Below are 16,322 nucleotides of genomic sequence, written 5' to 3' on the forward strand. Positions count from 1 at the left end.
AACACCACAGACAGCAAATGAAAAGATTAAACCAAAGATTAAACTTCCTACTTAAAGGGTCAGTAAATGTCTTCAACAAAATCACAGAAAAAACTTCCCTAACCTAAAGAAAGAGATGCCCATAAACATACAAGAAGCCTACAGAACTCCAAATAGATTGGACCAAAAAGAAATTCTTCCCATCACATAATAGTCAAACACCAAATGCACAAATCAAAGAAAAAATATTAAAAGTAGTAAGGGATAAAGATCAAGTAACTTAAAAAGGCAGACCTTGCAGAATTACACCAGACATCCCAACAGAGATTATGAAAGCTAGAAGATCCTGGGCAGATTTCATACAGAACCGAAAAGAAAACAAATTCCAGCCCAGGCTATTATATCCAGCAAAATTCTCAATTAACATAGATGGAGAAAAAAAAGACCTTCCCCAAAATAGCCAAATTTACACAATATCTTTCTACAAATACAGTGCTACAAAGGATAATAGATGGAAAAGTCCAACACATGGAGGGTTGCTACACCCCAGAAAAATCAAGAAAGTAATCTTCTTTCAATGACTCCAAAAGAAGAGAAACACACAAACAGAATTCTACCTCTCACAACAAAAATAACAAGAAGCGACAATCACTATTCCTTAATATCTCTTAACATCAATGAACTCAATTCCCCCAAAAGACATATACTAACATATAAAAAGACACTAACAGACTGGATACGTAAAGTGGACCCAGCCTTTTCCTGCAAATAGGAAACACACCTACGAGACAGAGACAGACATTACCTCAGAATAAAGACTAGAAAACAACTTTCCAAGAAAATGGTCATCAGAAAAAAAGCTGGAGTAGCCATTCTAATATCAAATAAAATCAATTTTCAGACAAAAGTTATCAAAAAAGATAAGGAAGTACACATCCTATTCATCAAAGGAGAAATCTGCAAACATGAACACTCAATCATTAATATCTATGCTCCAAAAAACAGGGCACCTACATTCATAAAAGAAATCTTACTAAAGCTCAAAGCACACATTGTACCTCAGAAAATAATAGGAGGAGATTTCAACACCCCACTCTCATCAATGGACAGATCATGGAAACAGAAATTAAACAGAGACATAGAGAAACTAACAGAAGTTATGAATCAAATGGACATAGCAGATATTTACAGAACATTTCATCTTAAAGGAAAAGAATATACTTTCTTCTTAGAACCTCATGTTACCTTCTCCAAAACTGACCAGATAATCAGTCAGAAAACAGGCCTCAACAGACACAAGAAGATGGAAATGATCTCATGCATCCTATCATATCACCACAGACTAAGGCTGATCTTCAATAACAATGAAAAGGACAGAAATCACATCTATATATGGAAGTTGAACAATGCTCTACTCAATGATAAATTGGTCAAGGAAGAAATAAAGCAAGAAATGAAAGATTTCTTTTTATTTAATGAAAATGAAGGCACAGCATACCCAAACTTATGGGACACAATGAAAGCTGTGCTGTGAGGAAAAAATTCATAGCTCTGGGTGCATCCAAAACAAAACAGGAGAGAGCATACTCTAGCAGCTTCACAGCACACCTAAAACCTCTAGAACAAAAAGGAGCAAATACACCAAGAGGATGGAAGGCCCTCACTTTTGCCTGTTGACTTCAATGTACCTGAAGGTAGGGAATGCTACAAGTATTTCACCAGGATCCAATGGTGAGTCTCTGAGAGGATAAAAAAATGCCCCACCAATTTTGCTAAGGTAAAGGAAAGATATAAAGAAAAAGTTGCAGAAACTTGAGGGGTTAAGCTAAATTGCTGAGAGAGTTAGTACAGGTAAAAAGAGCAGGAAGCTAGGAAAAAAAGAGACAGAAAGAAAAAGAAGCTAGAGAGCTAACAGGAGAGAAAACTTATACTGGCCAGAGTAGTTAGAGAGACTAGGAAGATAGTACCTGGCAAGAGAAGAGAATTCCTGGCTAAAGATCAGTGTGCTTATTGTAAGAATAAAAGGGCACTGGATCAGGAACTGTCCCAGGATAGAGGGTAAGCCCGCCCAGTGTTTTGTGGATCTAGGGGCCGAACACTCTGTGCTCCTATGTCCCAATGGGTCAGTGTCCATCAAAAGACCTTGGGTAAAGGGGGCTACCAGCAACAAACTTATGGACTACCAGAAGAACAGTGTATCTTTGCATGGGTCAGGTAACCCACTAGTTCATGGTCATCCCTGACTGCCCCTATCCCTTGCTCATGAGAAATTTGCTCTCCAAAATGGCTTGCGTGGGCTGAAATGGCTGGGTGAGGCCATGTGTATGCGTATCTGCAGACTCTGTATGTGGAGCTTAAGACCTGTCTCAGTGCACCAGTACCTGATGCTGGTAGATGTGTGGCTTAGTGCCATTCTGCCTGGAACACACCACTCCTGCCAGCCAGGCACTAACAATTATCACCCAATCTAGGACTTAAACTGTGGTAGAGTGACTGATGTTTTTCCCTTTGAATGGAATGTCCCAGAGGATGGGACCACTGGTCAGCTGACATAGACTAGATTCTCCACTGGTTGGGGGCAATCTGGTTACCTTGCTGCCCAATCCTGACCTGGAGCCTCGACAGCATGAGTGTCAAGAACTGGCAGAAGTCCATGGGCGGAGGAGGGACCTCTGCGACTGAGTGATCGACCCCTGCTGAAAGCCAAGGCTACCTTTTCCACAGATGGAAACAGTTCTCTTCATGAATGTCAGAGATGAGTGGGTGCTGCCATGGTGGACAACACAAATATCATTTGGGATGGCTGAAGCTCCAACCCCAAGCACATCAGCGCAGATGCCTTTGCCATCTCTTGGATACCCTGATGAAGCCAACAACTTTGAGTATTATTCATTGCCCATGATATCAGGAGGGAAGAGATTCAATGACATGGGGCAATAACAAAGCAGTGGCTTGAGAAATGGCTATGCAGGAGCCTATCCTGGTTGCAGGCCTGCAAGAGACAGCCACTGGGAACTGGGATCGGAATAAGGGATGGCCTCACTTAGAAGGCACAACAGAAGAAAAGGCCCAAATTGCATAGAAGAAAAAGGACAATGGCACACTTGAAGGAAAAGTTATACTCCCCAGAGAACAAACAAAAGACTCATCCGCAGACTTGAGTGAGGGTCTCCCCGCTCTGGGGTTCTTTCAGGATCTTAGTTGTTCAAATTGACCACTCTACCGTTCCCACAGGACACCACAGTATTTCCCATGTATAATCATGTCTTGAACTTGAGAATGGATGCAGACCAGAACATGAGCAATGCCTGTGGTTCCTCCTCCTACATGAGTAAATGACAATCTTTCACAGAATCAGAGCTCATGGGCAACCAGCCAGAAATTGGTCTAACCTAAATGTTTGGGTATTGTAGCTATCTATTAGTCACTAAGTTCTTTGGCCAATTGGTCAAATTGTATACACTTTATTTCTCTATAAAAGAACTGGATAAAAAAGTCTTTGTTTCAAAAAAAAAAGAGTGTTTTCCATGTGCTGGGAAGCCAGGGACACTGCAGTGGGCATGGCATTTATTTCTGAATCCAGAGACCACATCCTGTTTGCTGGAAACAATGCTCAAGGACCAGTTGTAAAGATCACAAATGTATCACTACTGTTTTCCACCCTGACATTTCCAACCCATGTGAGTTTTTTCACTAAGTGTGATGACACAATCAAGATCTCTTTCTGTCCTTCTGAGGAGAAGAGGGGACTGTACACAGAATGGAGAGGGATGACCATGGTGAATTTGAAGGTAATTTGATCATGCTGGGAGAGTTGAATATATTTCCTTAAATGAATCCTTTACTTAATTTGTAACTCTTTAAATATTTAGATTAGGACATATGGCTCTCCATTTGTATTCTTGCCCCAGGCTCTGTGTATTTCTGAGAGAGCCTGCCTAATTTTCTATTATTTTACTGATGACTGCAACAACCATCTCCATTAGAAGTGGAAGGCTAATTAAGCTATGCTATCAACATTGTAGCAGAAAATTGAATAGAACAAGAAAATATATTGTAAGTTGCTTCTGTGAATGCTGATAAACAATGAATTCAGGCTCTGTGACTCAGGGCTGTGCTGTGATTTCGGCTGCTTTTTAGGGAGAGCAGGAAGATCACAGCAACCCTGCCCCAGAGCACCATCCAAACCAACCTTATCTGGGGTGAGAGCTGAGCAGTCAGACACTTGCCTTACATGCATGAGGCCATCAATTCAACCTCCAGCATTGAAAGAACAATAAAGGAGAGGTGGAATGGGCTTTCTTGATATTATGCCAATATTAAAAGACTTTCTGTATGTTTAATGTCATTTTTTTCATTTACTTTTAACACATATTAGCGTGTGTCTTCTTTATATGTAGCAGATGGGCAGCTTGGTCTTCATGTGGTTCACAAGAAACTGGAACATGTGCTAATCCAAATCCTGTTTCCTTTATGTGGGATATGTTCTTCTAGGTGGGCTGACTTGTCTGGACTCAGTGGGAAGGAGGATGTACCTAGCGTCACAGAAACTTGATGTGCCAGGATGGGGGGGATACCCAGAAAGGGCTCCACCAGCTCAGAGGAGAATAGGAGCTTGGAAACAACTGAGAGTCAGTTCTGGGTATACACAATATAGGACTCAGGGAATAATGCAGGAGGTCATTTGGCTTGGCAGCAAGTGTTTTTACTACTGAGCCTAGTGAGATACAAGTCATTCAATTCTTTTTTATTTTATTTTTAAGTGTTTAGTGATAGACTCACTGAACCTGGAGTTTATGTATTAAGCTAGAATGGTTTTCCAGCAAGCTCTAGGGATCAAATAGTCTCTGTTTTTTTTTTTTTTTTTAGTCCTGGGATTATTATATTCATACATACAAGCCCCATGAGGTAAACATTTTAAACAATTTCAATTATAACATTCAAATAATTACATAACAAACAGAACCAAACATCACAATTTTAAATTGAAAAATTAAGAATGGGATGACTTTAAAAAAATCTTGTCTTTCCCAGAAAGTGTTCAACCCAGCTACACCATTCATCTCCTATCTCTAAGATAGCAGCCATATGCCCCAGTGAATCTCTCGGCATCTTGTATCTTTTACTTTGTGACTACCAGAGAAAGAGGGGTGAAGATGCTTTCCTCTCCCTGGGTCTTAGAGCTTCATTTATGATACATCATGGATTACATCCCTTGCAGGGTTTATTTAAAGGTTAAATAATTGGGTGGAAATACCAAACATCCTCAGAGGCTCACATGTTTCTAGATGGTTTTGCTGCTTAAGAAAGTTCTGAAAACTTTAGGAGATGGAGCCTGGAGGAAGTATGTACTTGGGATGGTTCTATAGGCTGGGCCTATTTCATTTGCTCCTTGCTTCTACACTGCAGATGCTAGACTAGACTCATGCTCTTGCTGATGTGACTTGTCCAAAATGATGGATGGTATCCCTCAGGTACTGTAAGCCAAATTATACCCTTTCTCCCCTATGTTACTTTAGTCAGAGGATTTCAGCACATCAGTAGCAGAGAAACTAATACAAGAGTTCAAATATTATACACATTGAGGATCCACCCCACCCAACTCTTGTTCTCTCTTGTATCTTCTCATTTACATTTTATTTTGTTTTCTTTATATTTTATGTATTCCTTATGTAGTCCTTTCAGGCTAGCCTAGTTCCCAAGGAAGAAAAACACCAATAGCAATTATACTTCACATTGTCTTGAAAACCATTTTTCTGGGAATTTATATTCATTCTAATCACAGATAAATATTACTTAGTGTCCAGGCAAGCCCATTAATCACGTACAGATGGTGAGGAAAGTAGGAGGTGCCAAACAATAGCAACAGCTGCAGAAAGGACAGGCTCAGAGCATGTGGAACTTTTATCAATTTCTTATGTGAGACTGGGATGAAGCTCAGTTTGCATAGCCCATATGAGCTCCTAGATTTCATCTGCATCATTGCAAATAATGGGGTATGGTAGTGCATCTGCAATCCCAGAGCTTGGAAGGTAAATGCAGGATTGGGAAATCAAGATGATCATCAATCACACTGTTAGTTCAGTGCTAGCAGCTTGGGCTAGCTCAGAGTGTCTCTCAAAAAACTGGAAAAAATATGTGTGTGTGTGTGTGTGTGTGTGTGTGTGTGTGTGTTTGTTTGTTTGTGTATGCATTTTCAGAATAGCCCAGACTACACAGAGAATATCTCATGTGCCTGTACATATGTATGTTTGCACATATGTATGTATGTACATATGTATTTCTGTGTATATGTATATAGACATGTATGTGTGAATATATGTGTACACACATATACATTGATATAATGCACATATAAATATATACATATGAATACATATATGTGTGTGTGTGAGTATGTATGTGTGTGTGTGTGTTTGTGTGTAAGAGATGATGACAGTTGCTGCCATATCAGAACACACAGGACCCTTTCATTTCTTCTACTGAGTACATTAAGTTTTGCATGGTTCTGCATAGTAATCCTACCATAGTTTAGATCAGCAAAAGAAAAGATTTTTTTAAAACAGTTATGATAAGAATTAACTTTGAGTTGAGCTAGTTTTGATTTGCATAAAGAGAGCAAAATTCCAATCACTATGGTTTTCCATACACCTTCCCTTGTCTGTTAATATCATCATGAAACAGGGAGAGTTCAAATGCTCATCATTTGAACTGAGAGATTAACATTTTGGAGGAACCACAAGTATACTACACTTAGACTTTATAGATGCACATCAACTCTAAGAGGAGGATTATGAAAACCAAGTCTCCATCATAATCTAAATAAGGAACTCCTTAAAGCCTCCAGGTTATAGACCTGAGTAGAAAGAGCAACCATCTCACTGGCCATCATAATCTCTTATCCCGTGTGACCAAGGGACACCCTACCATAGTTCAGATGAGCCCTAGAATGAGTTTTTGTCTGTGTGGCTACATGCAAAGTAATTGTGACACTCTGGTAAGCAACTCTAATGCATGGCTGACCATAAGTTTTAACTACCAAGACTTCTGGACTATGGACAATTTTTCCATCAGAATCCCCAAAAATGATATAAGCTACCACTTTATTCTTGGTTAGACTCCAGAACTTGATGGTATGATTTACTGCTGACAGCATGTACACTTTGGTCTTTGGATGATAAAAGAAGAATAAGTTGACTTCTTAGCAGATAGCCTTCACAGTACCTGAGGCATCAGTGGTTTACTCAGCCATGAATCCTGTGAGCTCCTGTAATGACTTACCAGGCAAGATATACCCACTAGTGAAATAGTGGCACGACTATTATAAAAGTAACTAGCTGCTTAACTGCTTTCCCTTTTTCTTTTCCTTTCTTTCTTTTCTTTTTCTTTTTCTTTTTCTTTTTCTTTTTCTTTTTCTTTATTATGAAGTGTTCTGCCTGCATGTACGCCTAAAAGCCAGAAGAGGGAACAAGATACTAATGTAGTTGGCTGTGAGCCACCATGTGGTTGCAAGAAATTGAACTCAGCCAGTGCTTTTAACCTCTCAGTCATCTCTCCAGCCCCTTTCTTTCTTTTCTTAACACTCTATTTTTATTTTTATTTCCTAGCATATATCACCGCTATATTTATTTTTATAACTGTGAACAAATTTTAATAAAATAAATTTGGGTGTGGTAAACCATGTCTCACTTGAATGATATAATCATATCTTATTTGTATATATTATAAACCAAGAATAAAGTACATCATACTTATGTCTTCCTTATGAACATGTGAATATGCCATATTATACGATGGGGTAAAACTGAGTGAACCCTAACTACTCTTGTGGAATCTGTGTCACACTTAGAAGGACCTCCATGGAACACTCCTCCATTGTTGGTGGGATTGCAGACTGGTACAACCATTCTGGAAATCAGTCTGGAGGTTCCTCAGAAAATTGGACATTGAACTGCCCGAGGATCCAGCTATTCCTCTCTTTGGCATATATCCAAAAGATGCCCCAACATATAAAAAAGACACATGCTCCACTATGTTCATAGCAGCCTTATTTATAATATCCAGAAGCTGGAAAGAACCCAGATGCCCTTCAACAGAGGAATGGATACAGAAAATGTGGTACATCTACACAATGGAATATTACTCAGCTATCAAAAACAATGACTTTATGAAATTCTTAGGCAAATGGTTGGAACTGGAAAATATCATCCTGAGTGAGGTAACCCAATCACAGAAAAACACACATGGTATGCACTCATTGATAAGTGGCTATTAGCCCAAATGCTTTAATTACCCTAGATGCCTAGAACAAATGAAACTCAAGACGGATGATCAAAATGTGAATGCTTCACTCCTTCTTTAAAAGGGGAACAAGAATACCCTTGGCAGGGAATAGAGAGGCCAAGATTAAAACAGACACAGAAGGAACACCCATTCAGAGCCTGCCCCACATGTGGCCCATACATATACAGCCATCCAATCAGACAAGATGAATGAAGCAAAGAAGTGCAGGCCGACAGGAGCTGGATGTAGATCTCTCTTGAGAGACACAGCGAGAATACAGCAATTACAGAGGCGAATGCCAGCAGCAAATCACTGAACTGAGAACAGGACCCCTGTTGAAGGAATCAGAGAAAGAACTCGAAGAGCTTGAAGGAGCTCGAGACCCCTTATGAACAACAATGCCAAGCAACCAGAGCTTCCAGGGACTAAGCCACTACCTAAGGACTATACATGGACTGACCCTGGACTCTGACCTCATAGGCAGCAATGAATATCCTAGTAAGATCACCAGTGGAAGGGGAAGCCCTTGGTCCTGCTTAGACTGAACCCCCAGTGAACGTGATTGTTGGGGGGAGGGCAGCAATGGGGGAAGGATGGGGCGGGGAACACCCATAAGGAGGGGAGGGGGAGGGATTAGGGGGATGTTTGCCTGGAAACCGGGAAAGGGAATAACACTCGAAATGTAAATAAGAAATAGTCAAGTTAACAAAAATAAAAAAAAAAAAAAAAAGAATTTGTAGGCAGTTAATGGTTGCTGGGAGCAGGAACTGGACCGACATTTTCCTTAGTGATATAGCCACTGATAACCCCATACTCCTATAAGGAACCCTAATTAAACTCATTGGTTTGCCAAGAACATAAACAAAATTGTCTTTTTAAGAATAAATAAAAAGACAAGACAAGCTACTTAAGAGGAATAAAAATAAGGCACCTTTATAATCACAGGACTTGGTATTTGCAATGAAATTTCAAGGAGGGAAGAAAACACCTAAGGAAAACAACAACAACAAAAAAAAAGGACCTCCATGTCTTCAAATTATTTTCAAACTTTATTTTATTTTCTCAGAAATTTGTATAAACTTAATCATAAACTTGTATGAATATAATGGAATATGTATTCAGTATTGTTAATTCATCCCCTTACAATTATTATATATAATATATATTAATCATATTTTACCATAATCATTTCATATACCTTTCTCCCATTTTCCAACAAGTCTCTCTCCTATTATCTTTCTTTCTTCTTTATTTTTTATTTGCTTTTTTGTTTGTTTGTTTGTTTGTTTGCAATCCTCTCTACTTCATTGTTTGGCCAGTATAAATTACTTCTTCATTTTTCGAGAATCTCAGTTAGTCCAGGCTAGTCATGAGCACTACATAGCTGAGAGTTAATGCCTAGTCATCGTACCTGTGACTGTCGAGTGTTGGGAATGCAGATGTGTGCTGCCATCTCCAGCTCACACATGCAATTTCAGAGATTTTTAAAGAAAAACTATAGGTCTAAGTGTGTGTGTGTGTGTGTGTGTGTGTGTGTGTGTGTGTGTGTGTGTGTGTGTGTGTATGTGTGCTTGTATATGATCACATTTGCTCCAAAGATCGCATCAAATCCTCTGGAGCTCGAGCTGCAAAGAGTTGAAAGCTACACTTGTGTATGCTGCGAATTCAGCTTGGGTTTGCTTCAACAACATTATATACGTTTAACTGAGCCCTCTATAGGTTTTGGGGTTTGTTTGTTTGTTTGTGTTTGTTTTTGTTTTTAATGTTCAGCCCTTTTAGTTTAATCTAATTTGGGGGTTTTGTTTGGTTAATACTTTTATTTTTCCATTCATTTAAGTTGATTTTCATTTTTGTGAATTTTTCCCCTACTGTGTATGGAACAGTTGATATAACCATGTCTTTTTAAAATGGTTTTATGAATCATCAATAAAAAGGACTTCTTAAACTAGTAGGATATCAGACAATAAAAGTCCTAAACTGCTTCTCGATACAGGCTGGAAAGAAAGAGAAATGCTGTCATTTTATTCCATCATTTGGAGTTGATAGTTTCAGTGATTGGAGTTTGAAAGACATTCCTAGGAGCTGTTTGTCCTCTCTGTGCTCCTCCCTGTTTGACAGCTTTCTGTAAGGCCTGATTTATATTGCATCTGGGAAGCAGATAGAGGCAAACTTCTTAGTCATTCTGAATGATCCACAAAATGCCATACAGTCTCTTGATGAAATCCATAATGCTGTCTTAGTTACCTTGATACTGTTGTGATATGATACTGTGACCAAGGCAGATTATAGAAAAAAGAGGTTATTGGAACTCATGGTCCAATGGTTTAGAGTCCAGGACCATTATGGAGAGGAGCACAGTAGCAGGCAGCCAGCTGCCTTATATGTTGATACATAAGCATAGGGAGAAAGCATAAGGAGAGTTGAAAAAGGCTTGGATTTGTTTAAATCTCAAAGCACTACCCTCAGTGACACATTTTGGTAAAGTTTGTAAATAAAGATAGAATTGCATAATAAAATTAGCCCTGGAGATCTGACAGTGGGTCCTATGAAGAGACCTCAATATCCTCCCAACTTTGGAGTTCACATCTCATGTGTACACAGAGCTCAGGTCAGAGGCTAGAGGGTGGTTTCTATTTAACAGAAAGCACTGTGATGGAAACCACTCTCAACATGAACAGCTGTGTCCAGCTCATTCAAAGAGCTGCAATGGTTTTGCTTTTGAGGAACTAAAATGTTGTGTTTCTAAGTTCATACGAGCTTGTGGGTGGTAAAGAGCTAAATAGAACATTGCTCTCCACCCAAAAGGATCTTTCTTACTTATACCCCCTTTGAGGTGCTTCTTCAAGGCTTGAGATGTCTGACATATAATTCTTGTCATCCAGTGCAACTGGAGTCTGCCACCATCCTCGGTATGTCTTTTTTATGATGCCTAGAGCCACCTGTCTGCAAATTGAGGCAAAATTTTGAGGATCCTGAAGCTGTCATTACTGGAGAAGAATATTTGAAGGTTTTTCACCCTTAAGAATTGTCTTTTCATGTAGGAAAGACACACCTAAAGGAAGAAGTTTCAACTTCAAAAACTGAGGGACCTATCTAAGTTTCCCTAACATTAATTTCAATGTCACACAGCTGTGAACTCATAAACTATCTATACTAATGAGATCATACATGGACAAACAGGATAGTAAATGAATAGTAAAGTAGGTAATAAAATACATTTTAGAACAGTGACCATGATCATTAAAATACTTAGAAAAAGAATGGTGAGAGTAAATAAGTACTTTATAGTTTTTCTTTCTTAATGTTGCCTTCATGTTCTTTAAAGATGTCGTGTCACTTTGTTTGAGGAATATCTAATTCACTGTGATCTCTTTTGTTTCTTTAATCAATTAAACAAGTTGCCATAGGAAATTTATGGGCACTCAAAGATTTTCCAGCAATTCAAAAATACCTATTCGGTATCTTGCATTTTGAGTTAAATGATGTCAATGTGTTTTTTGAAGTTACTGAATGACATATATTATCTACAATACTGAACAGAAGTTGGCATCAAAGAAAAGAAGGTTTCTTAAGGCTTGTGATGACGACTGGAAAAAGAAAAACTTACTGTTCCTAATTTTTCCATTATTTCTTTTTCCTTAATTTTATTCCCCTATACCACCAGGGTCTTAAATTTTGTTCAAGTGTTTCCTATTCACTGCCTAGCAGTCCCTTATAGTTTATTTTCTTTTGCTCATAAAATACCCTGATAAACCAACTTCAGGAAGGAAGGATTTATTTCTGCTCATCATTCAGGTATACAATCCATCATGGAAGGAAAATCCCAGTAAGGGGAGCATGAGTTGGCTCAATAATCACATGGTATCCACAGCCATGAGACAGAAACAGAATGATAGTGTTTGTACTCAGCTCAGATTTTCCTTATAATATAGGTTACCATCTTATCCCATGGGAGAGTGACATTCTCAGAGATGGCTTCCTAGCAAAATTAATTTAAGAAACTCTATGATCTGGCTGCTTTTATGTCAACTTAACATAAACTATGGTCACTGGGACAAAGTGATCCTTATAAAAATTTTTCCCCTTCAAAATTTGCTTGTGGAGAAGCTTGTACAACATTGCCTTGGTTGATGATTGTTATTGGAAATCCCATCTCACAGTGAGTGGTGTCACTCATGGGGTGGTGGCCCTGGACCTGACATACATAGCAAAGCTGTCTGAGTAAGGCTCAAGGAGCAAGCCAGTAAGCATGGTTTCTTGAGGCTCTCTGCTGCCTTGTTCCTGCCTTGTCTTTCATTCTTGACTTCCCATGATGATAGACAGATAATTGGAAGTATATGGTAAAATAAACTTTATTTGTCTACAAACTGTTTTGGTCATGGTGTTTTATCATAGTAATAGTAACCCTGAACAAAAAAATCAACATTACACACATGTTAACCTAATCTAGATAATCACTTATAGGTTTGCTTGTAGGCTGGCTCCCGGATGATTGTAGACCTTGTCAACTTCACATTTAACATAACTTGACAATTATCCAAACATCATTCACATATTTGTTTCACTCATGAGTAAGCCCAAGCTACATGTAATCTTTGCAACAGAGAGAGAGAGAGAGAGAGAGAGAGAGAGAGAGAGAGAGAGAGAAACAGAGATAGAGAGAGACAGAAACAGAGAGAGAAAGAGAGAGACAGAGACAGAGACAGAAAGAGGCAAGATATGGTCTTTAGACAATAGAGGGTCTCAAAAATTGACTTCAAAATTTCTGAGCATAGACAACTGAATCCCTCACCCAGAATTTCTGACTCAGTAGATCTGGATGAAGCCTGAGATGGTTCTATTTAATATATTTTTAGTAGTTATAAATGGCCTGTCCCCTAAAACAAATATTTAGAATTACAACATGTTCTGTAATGGTTGTTCAGTGTTCTTTATTTACTATGATTTACATTACCTATAAAGGCTTATATATATTTCATCAGATAGTTTTGACATACCCTTTTTATTTTTAAAAATAGGGTATTTGTATATTTCTAAAGGGGGAATTTGTGAATGTGAGTGTAAATATCTGAAGAAGCCAGGGTACGGTATAAGATTCCCTGTGGCTGGAGACACAGGCAGTTGTGAGTCACCCCATATGTATGCTACTATTAAACTCAAGTCCTCTTCAAGGGCAATATATATTCACTCAGCTTCTCTCTGTATCCTGTAGCTTATTCCTATATGCTGACTCTCATTGTCCCATGCAAATGGTAGTAATGGTTTAGAATTTTGCTGTCCTACCTGAGGGACACTTACACACACACACACACACACACACACACACACACAAGCACAGGCACACACACAGAGAGGCACTGGACAAGTATTTACAAGTATAAGTATACGTGTGTGTGACAAATTCACGAGCTTATTTTGAATAAAGAATCTGTTGCATATGACTTAGTAATGATAAACAATGTATTTGCTTTTGTTATATAGTAGCATGGCAAGCATTTTTTTATAGAATGGTTTTGAACCTTTACAATATAATTTTCTAAAATTTTATCTATAATTTAAATCTTTATCACATGTTTTCTTTATTTTCCTTTTCTTTTTTTAGCATTTAAGAATGCCAAAAAGTAGTCTAATAGGCTATAATCTCACTTAATCAGTAATGGCAGATAATGAGTGGCATATTTTTTGAATTTTAAAAAAATAGGGGCTGGTGATATAGCTTTCTTGGTAAAGTTAGATTATTAGCACCACACGGAGGGGATTGGAAAGTGCATACCAAGTACTCAAGAAGTAGAGGAGGATGGATTTGTAGTATAAGAAGGTTCAAAACCTGTCTGGGCTACATGACTCCTGTCTTAATATGATGATTTTAAATAAAATTAATTTTAAAAATGAAAAAGGACTGATGATATAGCTTACTGATAGAATAGCCTCCTAGCATATGAATGCCTGCAGGTTCAAACCCAAGGAACAGATACATACACACACACACACACACACACACACACACACACACACACACACACACATACATATTGATCTTCACCAACTAAGCCATAGAAAATGGGCTTTGAATCAGACATAAATAAGGTTTGCTGATTCCTGGCCTGGGACATCTATAAAACAATGAGTCAAACCTGAGCTTGCAGTGCTTATCATCATCTTGATATACTACCTTCTCCAGACAAAGCAGTTACAGCAATTCTGGTGTGTAAAGAGGTAAATGAGAAATGACTACATGGTAATATAATTACAAATTAACAAATGTATTTCTTCAAAAATGTTTTATTTAATATAATGCTCAACTCGTTTAATCATATTTATGCAGCTTATGTTTTAATAATGAAAGTGTCTACTAAGCAACTTTCAAAATTTCTGAAAATCTAACCTTTGGTCCTCCTGTACTTTACAAATTTCTGCAAAGCACTGTTACTGTTTTAAACCTTACACACCATGTTTCTTGACGTTCCTGATTTGGAGCCTGGTACATACCACCTACAACTTATCTTCTGTGGTGTTTTGAATTTTCTTGGCCCAATGAGTGACACTATTAAGAGGCGTGGCCTTATTGGAGTACATGGGGCCTTCTTGGAGTAGGTGTGGCCTTGGCTGAGGAAGTATGTCATTGTAGATATGTGTCTTAAATCCTTTTTCCTAGCAATGTGGAAGGCAGTCTTCTCCTAGAAGCCTTCAAATAAAGACATAGAACTCTCAGCTCCTCCTGTACCATGGCTCTCTGGACACTGCCATGATTTTGCCATGATGATAATAGACTGAACCTCTGAAGCTGTAAGCCAGACATAATTAAATATTTCCCTTATAAGGGTTGCTTTAGTCTTGGTGTCTGTTAATAGAGGCAAAACACTAACTAATACAGCTTTTAGTTAGGTTAACTGGATCCTTCTTTCAAGACTAATTGGAGTCTCCTGCTGGAAATCTTGTACCTCTTTCTCTGAACAAAATGTCCTGTCTCCTTCTGCCCCCACCCCAAGAGACCCATCCTTCTCTCTACAGTCCATTGGATACCCTACTTTATGGTACACAAACTATTGAACTACAAGATCTGTGCCCTTTTTTTGTGGTGTAGTTTGATACATTTCACTGATATTTTCCACCAGGGATCTGGGTTCAGTTTCTAACACAGTTATAACCTAACAGTTAATGAGGTCTTCTGAAAACCCAGAGTTTAAAACACCTGAAATTTTTAAATTAGACTTCTAGTATGTGACTCTGAGAATTAAACTCAAGTCATCAGGGTTGACAACATATCCCTTTACTGGATGAGCCATCTTGCTAGCTCATGCTGAGATTTTCTTGGTATTTTCTGTAACTTTTATTATTCCAACTAATGGAAATTGCTCAAGGATGAATGATTCTTCTCTGCACATATTACAGATTGTAGTGTTTATCCTTAAGAGATGGATGTGCACAGTATTTTATGTTGTCTAGATGGGCAAATTACATCTTAGCAATTGGATGAGTTTATTGTGTGGTGTGCTCTTTCATGTGGTGACTTAATTGAGTTCAAGAGAGTGTATGGTGGCCAGATGCACCCGGCCCACCACAGAGTTGGGATGTATATGCTTGGCATGGTGGAAACCAGTCAAGAGAGCTGTGAATGAGGGTAGGGCAGCCTGACAGGGTGTCATGTTTGGATGGCTCACAGACAGCAGGTCAAAAAGTAGATAGGGGCATCATGGAGCCACTGAGATAAATTAGTGCTAGTTCTAATGCCCTTCTGGAGCCAGAACTCGAAAGAGAGCTTGACAGCCAGGGTACTCTCAGAAACCAATTCTGCAATTTTTTTGTTTTTTACACACACACACACACACACACACACACACACACACACACACATAAGCACACCACATATATGTACAAATTTAAAGACACATGTACATATTTATTGTTAGCTTTAAATGTCCACTTGCTACAACTTAGAATCACCCTGAGAGAGAATCAATTGAGCCTTTTTTAGACGAGCTCTTTCTGGTCTATAGGGAGATTGTTTTGATGGCTGATCAAGGTAGGGAGAATCACTCTGAATGTGGTCTCTGAAATCA

The 16,322-nt window shown here is 38.6% G+C and overlaps 1 protein-coding gene across 1 annotated transcript in view; it reads right to left on the minus strand.

The window, feature by feature from the left end:
* Positions 1 to 16,322, minus strand: part of LOC116911635 (contactin-associated protein like 5-1) — a 910,869-nt gene that overhangs the window by 483,671 nt on the left and 410,876 nt on the right. The window lies entirely within an intron of this gene.

This window comes from Rattus rattus, chromosome 10 (assembly GCF_011064425.1).
Source record: "Rattus rattus isolate New Zealand chromosome 10, Rrattus_CSIRO_v1, whole genome shotgun sequence".
NCBI classification, from domain to species: domain Eukaryota; kingdom Metazoa; phylum Chordata; class Mammalia; order Rodentia; family Muridae; genus Rattus; species Rattus rattus.